Source organism: Triturus cristatus, chromosome 2_2, assembly GCF_964204655.1.
Source record: "Triturus cristatus chromosome 2_2, aTriCri1.1, whole genome shotgun sequence".
NCBI classification, from domain to species: domain Eukaryota; kingdom Metazoa; phylum Chordata; class Amphibia; order Caudata; family Salamandridae; genus Triturus; species Triturus cristatus.
In genome coordinates this window covers 647,748,153-647,761,351 of record NC_140582.1, presented here as the reverse complement: position 1 = coordinate 647,761,351, position 13,199 = coordinate 647,748,153, and positions in this window count along the sequence as shown.

Here is a 13,199-nt window from a genome sequence, read left to right as displayed (position 1 = left end):
TCATAATGTTGCTTAAATGTTTTCATCTAATTCTGTAAATGTTTCTTCTTGCACAGTGATCGCTGCTTACAAATAAATAAGTTTTGTTATTTAGAAAGGTAGACATGAAAATTCCCTCATGGGAAAGTAGTTTAATGAGAAAATGTATTACGAGTATATCAGATATAATCACTAGATGATAAAAAATAAGTAACATAGAAAGTTGCTATGTAGAGCCATTGCATTTTCTGTAAGAAGACAAGGAGTCAGCCCAGAAGAGCATTGAGAAATGATCGGCTGGCTAAAGAAAGAAGAAAACCACAAGCTTAAACATTGATAAAAAGATTTATCTATAATAGTGCCTGCCTCTAGAGCAGACCCAGACACTCTTTGCACAGACTTCTGCAAGCACATTTTACCCAGACTTATTGTCAGAGACTTTATCCATTTACCTTTCCTAGACAACGCTTCTTTGAGACTACACTGGGTTTCTTGGACCTCTCTTTATGGTTAACTTCTGCTTTGATTCTTGATGTAATGAGCTTATTTTTTGTACTAAAAACGTTATGGTTTCTCTCTCACTCTAATTAACTTGAACTCTCCATGAGTTCTGACACTTTTCCTTCCCATTCCTAGAATAGGGATTCTTTCCTTTATGGAACACACTTAATGCATGTAGTTTGATTTTTGTTGACTAATATTGATGATTGATTTCTGTTTATATTTGATGATTGAAATTAATGTGATTTAATGTTAGGCTTTAATAAAGATAAATTACTAAAAGATTGGATTAATAATACCCTTTAACTCATAACAAACTCTCATTATTGGCTGACAATAGATTAGTGATTGTGATTATAATTTGCATGGTGTACAGCTCCTGATCTTCTCTGAAACAACAGCAAAGATCTATTGCCTCATAGGCAGGGGGGTTAGACCTGATGCAGGTAAACTGAGATTTTTAATTGAAACAATCCTCACTGCTACAGCAATGCTTATGGTAGGTTTATGTTGTATATATTTTCTAGCCCTGACGAAGTCTATGTGATGATGCTGGATGAAACATATATTTTCTAAATGGTGTGAACAAAGCAAAATAAAGATCCGTATTTCAAATACCTCAAATAACTCTCTACTCATGTTCTTTCATCAGTCTTTATTTCTGTCCTGGCAAATGGGGACCCGGGGACCAAGGTTTGTCTCAGAGGAGGGCCCTAACGCATGCCCCCTTCAGGAAATAATTGAAATTATAAAGATGTGCTTTCCACAAAGCCCTAGTCCACCCTGGTTGGAAGTAATACACATTTGGTGCCCTGTGTTTCTTGTCTTCAATGCACTTATGATAATAACAGTTTGACAACAGGTGCATAACATTTTATGGATTATAATAGTATGCTTTTAATACATCTATTCATTTAAGCTGTAGAGTTTTAGCTTAAGTCTAGTGGTTTCCTTTTTTGATGCTTATAGGCTTTCACACTATGTCAAAAATCATGCGGATACATTTTTCATGTTAGCCACATAAAACAGTACAACTACAGTATTTTCAGTGCTCTCTGGCACAGAGACATATTTTGGAATCCAGGTAGGTCAGTTCTCTATCACCAAGAACATGGACTGAAAACAAACTGGGATTTCACCAGTGTAGCCTGGTCTTGTAGGCACAGGGAAGACTGCCCATAACAAACAAGTATGTATTGATGTACTGCCCCTTTTCAAGTCAGACTTTTCAGTGTTAATTTCAATAACCAAGGACTCCATATGAATGGGGTTGCTTTTGCATATATTATTTAGTTTCAGTATATTTCTGGTCTCCACAATTGCCAATGCTTTCTGTGGATGGTAGAAATCCTTTAAATACAGTTATACCTAAACCCTATTTATATAACTATTATCAGAAAAAAGCTCTAAACTTTGTCAGTTGAAAGGCATGAAAAGATGATTCGATTATTTATACCTATATCCTCCATTATATCTGTTTTGTAAATTGGCGAATTTGCTGACTAAAATTTGTAATGTATGAAGTAAGAGGTCTATTCACTTTTGTATGGATAAACGACCCATGGCTAGAAGATAATTGCCAACATTCACTCGTTATCATTGAGGCACACTGATCAAATGCAGTACTTTAAAGACTGGTAGTGTAAAACCCAGAAAATGGATCCACATTACCCACAGCTCTTTTATCGTCAATTGCACATATAACATGTGATCCGTTTGAGTAGAATACGCATGTTTGAAATTGCAAAATTACATTTCACAAACTTTGCAAAAATAATGGCAATTACAGGAAATTTAGCATAACCAAATTCTACTCTAGGTCATGTGAACTTGATATGAGGGCATATATTGTGTTCTAAAGTTACACAAGATACCGTCAGGGAGATGCTTTGAAGTAAACATGTTTCTGCTGGGCACTTTCTATTTTGTCCGGACATTTTCCACTCAATCAAGTCTCCCACTGGACAGAATTATTCAAATCTTTTCAGCCACGGAATTCACAGAATGTTGGAATTTCATAGAACGTGAACTGTGTTAATTTTCGCACAGGCCTAGGCTGGAGTGTTCCAGTATCATTGAAGTCATTCCCAGTATGGGATGGAAAGTATAAATCTTCCGGAGGGAAGAGATATTTATCTGCTCCTATGGAGACAGAGTTAAATAGAGCAGGAGAAAAATGTGAGTGATTGGAAAGCTAAGGCTGCCATTTTTTGGGGCTGTACGAGAGCACACTCTTGGATAGCCTATACAGTAATGCATACTTCTCGGAGGAAAATACAATCACACTATTCTAAAACCTCTGTGGGAAAAGTTCACCTTTAAAAGCTGCTTTAAAGCTCTCTGAAGGTAGACAACTGACAACAACACAAAAGAGTAGAATAATAATGTCTGCTGACTGCTGGAGAAGTCCTGCCTACTTAATGGGTCTTTAAAGAAACTGTTGACAGTTTAACACAAATCTCAGAATCTAGATTTTTTTCATCTAGCCTATCCAATACTTCTCCCATGTTTCACAAGAGTAGAGAAGGCCCTATGTTCGAATAGAGTTACTGCAGAAGTAGAGGAAAACCAAAAAACATTTGCAAATGGACATTTTGTTGTTGACCTCATTCGGTGAGGAGACTTCCCACAGAATGTTCCTGCTTCCCAATATCAACGTGGTCTTCACTGAAAGTTACAAAACATGGATAGTTCAAGGGACGACATTATAGAGTGCTATGACTGGATATATTTTCATCTTAGCCTTTCCTCCACCTCCAGAAAACTTTTCCTGACCTTGTTCAATAACCATAGGCTGCAAATAGTGCCTAGATTCAGGTCCTCTATACTAATGATTCTAATAATAATAACCTTCCTGATGAGCAAATTCCTCCCCTAAATCCTCAGCAATCTTCACTCACGTTGGCTCTATAAACGTCAACAGAAAACCTTTCGACTTGCCCCTCTCATGGAATGACTCACTCCATTTTGGCGATCACGAGGTCTGACTGCTGAGGAAGCTCTACTTTCGATATCACACCTGCTTGAAATGAACCAATACACCATACTAAACTCATCTCTATAATACCTGTGAGGACAGCCTCGCTAAATATGATTTGTTTGTACTTGAACTTGTTCCTAATTGCACCAAACTGGACAACTTATTTCTACTTAGTATGTTTTTATCGAATTGTACTTATCCAAACTTCATATATGCAAGATATCTATCTGTACGACCTTTTTAAACTGTCTTGAATGTGTTGCTCTGTACTGTGAAGTGCTCTGATACCCTATTCAGGGTCTTGTTTACGCTATAGAAAACACAAAAAATAAATAAATAATGAAATACAATTATTGAGTATGTAATTCAACAGCCTCTTTCTGATCTCGTTCCATTTATTGACAGTTGAATGAAAGTGAAGAAACATCTATAATTTCATATTTGAATAGTAACCTGCTCTACAAAATGTTCAAAGCACATTTACAGCTAGCATACAAAATTTTAAATCAGGCATTTTAATTGCAAAAATGACTTTGCTTTTCTTTTTAAATGTAGGGCCACATTCAGTGCAGTTACATGGGCTATAATGATTTCCTGTAACATTTTTATTTATTTATGTATTTTTTTTTAATCCTCATATCACCAAAAAGCATCTGCAATACCCTGTGGTCTCTGCATTCGCTTCGGTCTGCAAACCTTACCAGACCCACACATTTGTTGGTGTCGTGGTGTAATCATTGGACCAAGGGAAGATTTTCGAAACCCAAGGCTCTACTCCATGTCAGAAAGTCAAGCTAAATATTGAGATTTTTCCCCTCCACTGCTGCTTGATCTAAACGGGCAATTTTGATGGCTGCCTTGACCCAATCTTCCACCTTTGGGGGTAGGCGATCCCTCCATTTTATACAGATTTTCCTCCGGGCTATCAGGATCAGGTAGAACAACAGCCCTCTATGTGGATTCTTCAGCCTTTTGCTGATTGTACCGTCTTCTCCAAATAGAACAAGAGCTGTGCTAAGGGCAATCTCTCTACCAAAGATTCCCCTAAAAGCGTTCTCAATTCCTCCCCAATAGTCTCTCAACTTTGGACATTCAGAGAAGATATGCAAATCATTAGCTCTTATATACTCACATCTTGGGCACTTGGGGGGAGGGATAGGGTCAAACTTTGCTATCCTGGCCGGTGTCCAATATAGGTGATTTATTGTGAAGAAATGATTCTTTTTCAGGTTAGCTAGTTTTACAAATTTGTATAGGAGCTTCAGGGAGAGTTCCCAAACTGCTTCTATATCACACCCAAGGGGAGCCCCATTCCAGACTAAATGTGTGGTGAGCACTCCTTCTCATCCACCTCCAGGAGTTTCTCATACCACTTAGAGACTTCTTTGTTTTTAATATTAACATCCTGTAGAAATAGCTCCAACTCCCAATTACCACAGTCTTCTTTTGTTTCGGACGTATACCATGAGGATAGTTAATTATACTTAAACCTGGAAAAATCGTTCCCAATCTTTGCTCACAGAGCCTCCCAGGGGTGGACGCCCCCGATGATATCAGGTCTGACCATTTTGTAATGCCTGTCCTTCTAAATGGTATGCTCAAGCTGTCTTTCAAACATACCGGAGTCCCTGGACCCCACCTGCTCCTTACCTTATACCACATTTGGAGGGTGGACTTCAATATTTTTAAATGTACTTTTTTGAAGTACGTGGGGGCACCAAATTTGTACAAAAAAATGTCCCCACCTTCCGTCCTCATCATTTCACCCAAAAAGCCTGCCCCAGGTTGAGTAGTCAGCCGTCCCCAGCAGCATCCGGATGTTTTTTAATTAGAAGGCTGCGCAATACCAGGTAATATCTGGGAGAGCCAAGCCTCCTTTAATGAGCCTACGCCTGACTTTCTTTCATGCCAGCCTTGCGCTCTTATAGGCCCATATGAAGCTTACGATCTTCCCCTGGATTTTATTGATACCTAACTTGGTAAAACCAAGGGGGGTGGCTTTAATCAAATAGGTTAATTTGGGGAGTATAACCATGTTGATTAGATTGAGCCTTCCATAGATAGTTAGAGGGACATTTTTCCACCTGGCTAACAATCTGTCTAGTTCTCTTGCAACCCTATTTAAATTGATATGTGGGATTTTATCTATTTCCTTAACAATTACCCAGATATTTGAAATCTTGGCTAACTTTCCCCTACCAGTCTTGTATGTTCCAGCACATCACCTCGGTTTTGGATGGATTGATTGACTAAATATCCCGCTAGTGATCCAAACTCCTCTAACAGCTGTTCGACCCTTGGTATTGCTACGGCCGGATCTGCAGTATATAACAACAGGTCATCCGCATAGAGAGCGACCTTGCTGCTATTCTGATGAGATCTAAAGGGAGTTATAGAGGTATCAGATCTTATCACCTAAGCTAGTGGCTCTATATATAAATCAAATAATTGGGGTGAAAGGGAGCTACCCTGTCTTGTCCCTCTCAGTATATTAGAACTTTATGTTGAGGTCCCATTTAGCAAAATCCTAGCTTACGCACCCTCATAACACTTTTCTAGAGTATATAGAAAGGTAGGTCTAAAACCCATTGTTCTCAACACTTCCCACAGGTACTCCCAGCACACTCTATCAAACGCTTTGGCCGCGTCAAAAGCTACCACGGCCAAGATCTATAGTGCCTATGAGTTGGTGGGTCTGTTCTTGGATATATCTTTTAGGGATAAAACCCTTCTATACGAGCTAGATCAGTTGTGGTATGAGCTTAGCCAGTCCCCCTGCCAGAATGCTCATAAAGATCATATAATCTGCATTCAACAGGGAGATTGGTCTGTAGGAGTCTGCTCTCAAGGGATCTTTATTGGGTTTCAAAATAAGTACAATCGTTGCCTCCTTCAAGGACCTAGGAACTTGACCCCCTGGTTGAAAGACTGAATTAAACAGAGTCTCCATTATCTGGACTAACTCTTCTATTACGAGTATATACCCCTTGTTTGGGAGTGCATCTGTGCTTGCCGCTTGATTTCTCTTGCTTTTACCAAGACTCAAACGAATCTCATCTCTAGATATTGGGGCGTCAAGCAATTCACCGCTATGTGATGTTAAAGTAGGTAAAGATGTTTTCCTTAGCCAGGCTTTAAGAACCTCAGAATTCGGGGAGTTTTCTTTCTTATATAGCTCAGAAAATAGGTGACTAAACAAGTTTGCATATCCTCAAGTTTATTAGATGTATCCCCATTTTCATTTACTGGTAATTTATTTATGTGCTTCCTAGACCGATCCACTTCTAAGCCAGGAGTGTGCCTGATTTTTCCCCATACTCAAAATTCTGCTTTGATTTTGCAAACCATTGTGCTTTGCATTTCTGGTCTAACTTAATCCTGTATTCCTGACGGGCATCATCCAACAGTCTCTGTGCCTGTAACTTTGCTTCACCCATCACCGGATTCATCCGGGAGAGATCTGCCTCTAATAGGCCTACTTTATCTACAATTTTTTAAATTTGAGATTCCGCCCTATTCTTGGTGCATATGAGACTGCAAAGTGCCCCTCAGAAGGGCCTTACAAGCGCCCCATACAATATCTAAAGAAGTAGACCAAATATTAACTGCAAAATAATCGATGCAAGCATGCTTAAGTGCTTCAGCTATTCCTGGATCCTTCAGCATCACTCTTTTATGTGTCCATTTAGGTCTCAATGATTGGCTGCTTTCTACTAAGGAGATGTTGACTGCAGAATGATCTGAAATATGACTTAGATATTAATAGATGTTATGGCAACCATGATAGCTCTGCCTGCCAATAAATAATCTATTCTTGAAAAATGTCAGTATTTCTTATTTTGAAAAATGAATCCATGGGTATTACCATTCGTAGCTCTCCATACATCTGAAAGTTCCAGGTCATGCAACCTATTGTATAGGGCCTGGTGAACTCGAGGAGCACCTACATGCCAACTTCGATACGATCTATCAAGCAGTGGGTTACGCAAGACATTACATTCTCCCCCTATTATTATAGAGGCAGTGACTTCCTTCAAGTTCCATTGTAGGTTACATAAATGTGTTGGATCATCGATGTTTGGGCCATAAAATGATGTGCAGACTGGCTCTGTTCCTCCAAAGTCTAAGTGGGCTATAATCCACCGCCCAGGTTTATCTGTTTTAAACGATTTTATTGCACAGCCTGCCCCTCGTTTAATCAGGATAGCAACCCCCTTACTGTAAACTGTCTGCTCTGATGTGCAGAAGGATTATATCCAGGGGTACCGCGAGAAGGTGATACGGCTCTATGAAATATCTATATGAGTCTCCTGAATCAGGCATATTTGAGCTGGCCTCTGCTCTAAATATTTCATAAATAATCTCTTCCTACGTATACATCTGAGGCCATTAACATTCCATGAAAGGAGTTTTAAGTCCCTAACTCCCATTAAAAAGAGTCATCCATCCAGGTGTCGTCCTAGCTAAGACTATAGTTATCATAATAAACATGAAGTTACCTTTCTGACGTGATAGAGGATTCATTTTATTTATTTTCTCCCTCTGCCCCCACCTCGTTCTCCCCCCTCTTCCCTCCCCCCACCCCTCTGGGGAGCCCTCCTTACTATACTAGGCTAACAGCCTAATGGGCCTCAGTCCAGCAGGCAAATTAGGGGAGAAGAGTTGGCCTAACGGTTAGGGCAGTCAACCTTAAATCTGGGGAACTGGGTTTGAGTCTCAGCAATGACACTGAACATCCTGTGATTCTAAACAAATCACTTTATCTCCCCGTGCCTAGCAAAAATAAATGTGTGTCCTCATGTAACATAATTGGTGCTATGTAAAGCGCTCTGATACCTAGTTCGAGTCAAGTTCACGCTATATAACAAAAAAAATGTAACTCTTTAATTTTGCTATTTTCTTCCGGAATCCCCTGCTTCCCCGACCCTCCTCCACCTTGCTCTCCTCCTCTAGGTTCCTGCTCCCTTTTTAATTTCTGCTATCATGTCATCAACCTCCTCCACTGAGCGATGAAAATACATATGGTTGTTCCACATTGTGCTGGGTGAGGCCGGAAACTTTAATTGTGCCCTGGCACCCAATTTGTTCAGCTCCTAAATCCGCTTGACCATTTCCAATTGCTTCTGGGCAGTAGTGTGGCACACATCAGATCTAATTGAAAATGGGAATGACCCGGACGACAGTAAGCCTTCTTTAAGTGCTATTGATAAAATAGCCTCTTTTGTGGAGTACGTACGAAAGTTTATCAAAATTTTCCTCGGCTTCTGTCTTGTGGGATTTCTCTTATAGGGATCCCGATGAACCCGCTGTATCTCCGTGGATAGATCTATATTTGGGCAATTTTTAAAGACTGTATCTTTTAGCAGTGAAGACACAAAAGCCCTAATATCAGATCCTTCTAGGGCTTCTGGAACATTAATCAATCTTAAATTGTTTCTTTTTTAGTGATTCTCAAGGTGCTCCTGTCGGATCATTCAGCCATTCTCCTTCATTTGAGGTTAGGAGAGAGGAGTGTTAGCTCTAGGTGGGTGCTTGACCGCACTATTCTATTGGAAGAGGAGTTTATTGAGCAGTTAAAAGTAGAAACGGTAGAATTTTTCGATAGAAATCTAGGTTCAGCTAAAATTGGCATAGTTTGGAATGCTTATAAAGCTTATTTGAGGGGTAGGCTGGGCACTCTAGCGGCAAATAAGAGATGAGTTTATTATGGCAAAGTATTAGGATTAGAAGAACGGATTCAGGAGGCAGAGAGGGTTCTGAATAATCCAGGCCGGCCAGTGGAAGAAGAGAGGCTGCTAGCCGAAATTATGAATCTAAAAGCAGAGCTGTCAGGAGCTATGAACGACCGCGTCAGAGAAAGGTGGAAGGCCAGCCAGCTGGCACACTTTGAATATGGTGAAGGCTGTGGTAAACTATTGGCATGGAAGATGAAGAGTGATCGGGTTAGAAATCTCATTAAAGAAATCACTTGTAATGATTCAGGGGCAGTCTTGAGTGACAGCCAAGGGATTAGTTCGGCCTTTTTTAGTTACTTTGGGAAAGTATATGAAGAACATTTGGAAATAAATGAGGAGGTCGTGTCACCCTGGCTAGAGCATCTTGAGCCTCTACCGGATGAGGCAATGGAAGCCCTAGATGATGAGATTACTTTGGAGGAACTTGAAGAAGCAATAAGGGGAGGTAAGTGCGGGAAAGCGCCAGGGCCGGATGGCCGTCCTCTTGAGGTTTATGCGGTTCTGGCTGGGAATATAATTCGCATTTTTAGACAACTTTTTAATACAATATTCCAGACAGATACTGCCTTTCCTGACTCTTGGAAGGAAGCCACTATAACTCTAATTCTAAAATCTGGGAAACCCCCTAAAAAAGTAGCTTCATATAGGCCCATTTCTCTGCTAAACGCAGACTATAAGGTGTTTGCCAAGGTTATGGCAGGAAGATTGAATGGCTATATGTCTCGAATGGTTAATGAAGATCAAAAGGGGTTTATAAAAGGAAGGACGTTGAAAGAGTTGCCACACTCATTGATTGGCTCTATAGATATGGCAACAGCCTATGGCCTGTCCTTGGCATTGATAGCGTTAGACGCGGCTAATGCGTTTGACCAAGTTGATTGGGCCTTTCTGCTGAAGGTGGTTAAACATTTTAATTTAGATCCTAAATTCCGTAGAGTATTAAGCAATATCTATGCCGCTCCGGAAGCTAGAGTGTTGGTCAATGGGATGTTGACCTCCACAGTTTAAATCATGAGAGGGACTAGGCAAGGATGTCCGCTCTCACCGTTATTGTTTGATCTTTATATCGAACCACTGGCTAGAAAAATTAAGAGTTGTAATAGTATTGTGCCTTTTGAGTTTAATAGTTGGGCAAAGAAGGTTGGGCTCTATGCTGATGATATTTTAGTCTTTACGACGAACCTCCCAAAAACTATGAAGGCTATAATGGAATTAACAACCGAGTTTGGTAAAGTATCAAGCTATGACATTAATAAAGATAAAACAGAAGTGATGAGCTGGAATATGGGCGAGATGGGGATTGTTGTTAAAAGAGAATTCAGATATTTGGGGGTAAGGATTACCCAAAATATTGCCGATCTTACTAAAGTTAATTTTGACCGGGTTAGAAAAGAGATTTGTGCCAGTATTCAGGGGTGGATGCATCTTTCGCTAACTCTATTTGGTAGAGTGAATCTAGTTAAAATGATTTTGCTTCTGAAATTAACCTTTTTGTTTGATTCTCCCCCTATCATGTAGAAAAGAATGGTTTCTTAAGTTACAGAGGGATATAAGTTTGTTTATTTGGGCATCAAAAGGGTCGCAAATCTCCTGGTGTAAATTAAGGAGGAGGCTGTTAAAGGGAGGTTTAGCCCTTTCTGATTTTAGACTTTATTCTTGGGCCTTTTCCCTAAAAAATGGTAGAATGTTATTGGATACTCCCCTGGATTCAGAAATAGGTAGAATGTTTAGAGCAATGCTTATTAAGGAGAAGGGAGCAGAAGTTGGTTTCATGTTTAAATTTGCAGACCCGAAATACTTTAAGAAGATAATGTTGAAGATGCTGAGGGAGATGGCTGAAACATGGTTTAAGATTAGGAAGGTGTTAAATATACCATATTTCAGCCATTGGGCCCCTATCTGGGATGCCCCAGGCTCCCCAGAGTGGACTAAAGACTCACTGGCTGTTCCTTTGAAAGAAGCGGGCTTTATAAGATGGAAGCATATGCTGCTGGAGGGTCAATTGGTTTAGTGGAACTGGTGCGAGCTGGTCATGGGCCCAAGGCTTTCAAGGTTTAAATTTCTCCAAGTGCAAAGCTGGTTTCAGACGATGGGAGGAAATGTAGGAAAATCAAATGAGTTAGAGGAAAAACTTCTCTCCGCTACAGTTGTTAAAAAAGAAATTGCTCTATGGTATTGAATGATCCTGGAGATGGAGGACGGCATATTTACCTTGCCGGCGGATCTGTGGGGAAGATGCTTGCCAGAGACCGAGCTGGAAGACCATTGGCAAGTATCTATGACTACACTTTATAAAACAGTTAAACCCACATATCTCAGGAGGAATCATTATTTTACTGTACATAGGGCATACTGGACTCCACGAAGGCTCTCCAAATTTGGATCAGGAAGAATGGTGGTATATCCAAAATGTAGCAGTCAGAGTGCTGATGATCTACATATGTTTTTCCATTGCTCTTCTGGGAGGCAGTAAGTAATTGTTTGACCAGCGCCTTAAACCTGCAGATTAAGGTAAGCGCTGTTTTGGTTATTTTTGGAATATTGGATTACCAAATCTCTAAAGACAATGCAAAGTTAGTTTTTTATGCTATGCTCCTAGCGTTTAGGGAGATATGTAAGTTGTGGGTATCTCCGACATCTCAAACTTTGGATGATTGATTAAAATCTATGAGTTACACTGCAAATTTAGACATTTCGGATCAGGGGAAGGGAAGATATAAATGTTGGACTCCCTTCGTGTCTAGGGGGTTATCTGATCAAAGGGAGGGGTCCAATGATGAAGCCTTTCTCTGCCTTAGCTGTGCATAGTCCTTCATGTGTAAGCAGAAGGATATGGGATAAGGTCTATGTTGGACAGAAAGAGGATCGCTCCATAAAAGGTATTTTGTTTGCTACCTCGGGAGCTTAGACCTTCCCTGGCATGGCGAATGAGGCTAGATAACCCATGGCTGGTATCGATAGAAAGACAAAGGGTGAAGCTGGGCAAATGAACAAAAAAAAAAAAAAGGTGCTCTAAGTCATCCCTCATTTCTTTATTTTGCCTCGATAATCTGTTCATCTCTGCTGATCATGTATCAAGTGCCTCCTTTATCTTGGGGATTTCCTGCGCCAAAGAATCAGTTCTTAAAGCTTAAAGACACATCTTCTAACGTCTGTGCAAGAACTATGCAGGAGGCCGGTATCGCCACTTGCTTGTTTTCAGATACCGTGAACCTGTTCCCCATCTCCTCCTTGAGGGCTAAGACGATATCTGCCAGAGACTTAGGACTCGTCTGAGGGGTTTAGCAAGGGCTCAGTTTGCGCTGTATTAATACTGGCTGATCATCTCGGTTATCCCCTTGATTATCCTCTTCTTGTGACTCCAGCACAGAAAATTTGTTTGTGATAGGAATTGAGGGATGCAAGATCATTCTGGAGTTACTATGTTCCACTGTAGTCACTTCAGACAAGTGTGGGGAGGCTCGAGGGGAGGGGTGAGGTGGTTACTCCCGATGTCTCCCAAAGCTGACTTGTCTCCATCCTGTTTTTGAAAGAGCCAAAAACACCTTCCTGGGTGAGGGCACAGGCTGGTGCTGCAAGAAGTTCTGAAGACGGGGAGAATATGGCCACTGTCAGCTGAGCAGTCATGGGTCAATAAGTCCCATGGCCCAGTAACGTAACTCTGGGGCCCCTTTAGACCTCCCCCACCCCCGCTTCCTTTCAGCTTCCCATACACCCCCCCTTGCAATACTCGGGAGTGGCGTTGCTGCCATTTCCCAAATCTTCAGATCCGGGCTGTCAGAGGCAGAGGCAGCACTGGAGTTCACACCGGAAACTGCAGTGGAGGCGTGCTGAGGGAAGCTTGGAATCATAGCTCCAGAGTGAAGGACGTAGGGCGGTAGGGGTGGCAAGGACTGAGTCTGGGAGTGGACTAGCAGATGGTGGCAAAATTGCTCACGAGACAGTTGGAGTTGCAGGTAGTGTACATTTGCCCCCGGTCCCACTCAATCGTATTTTGTCACATG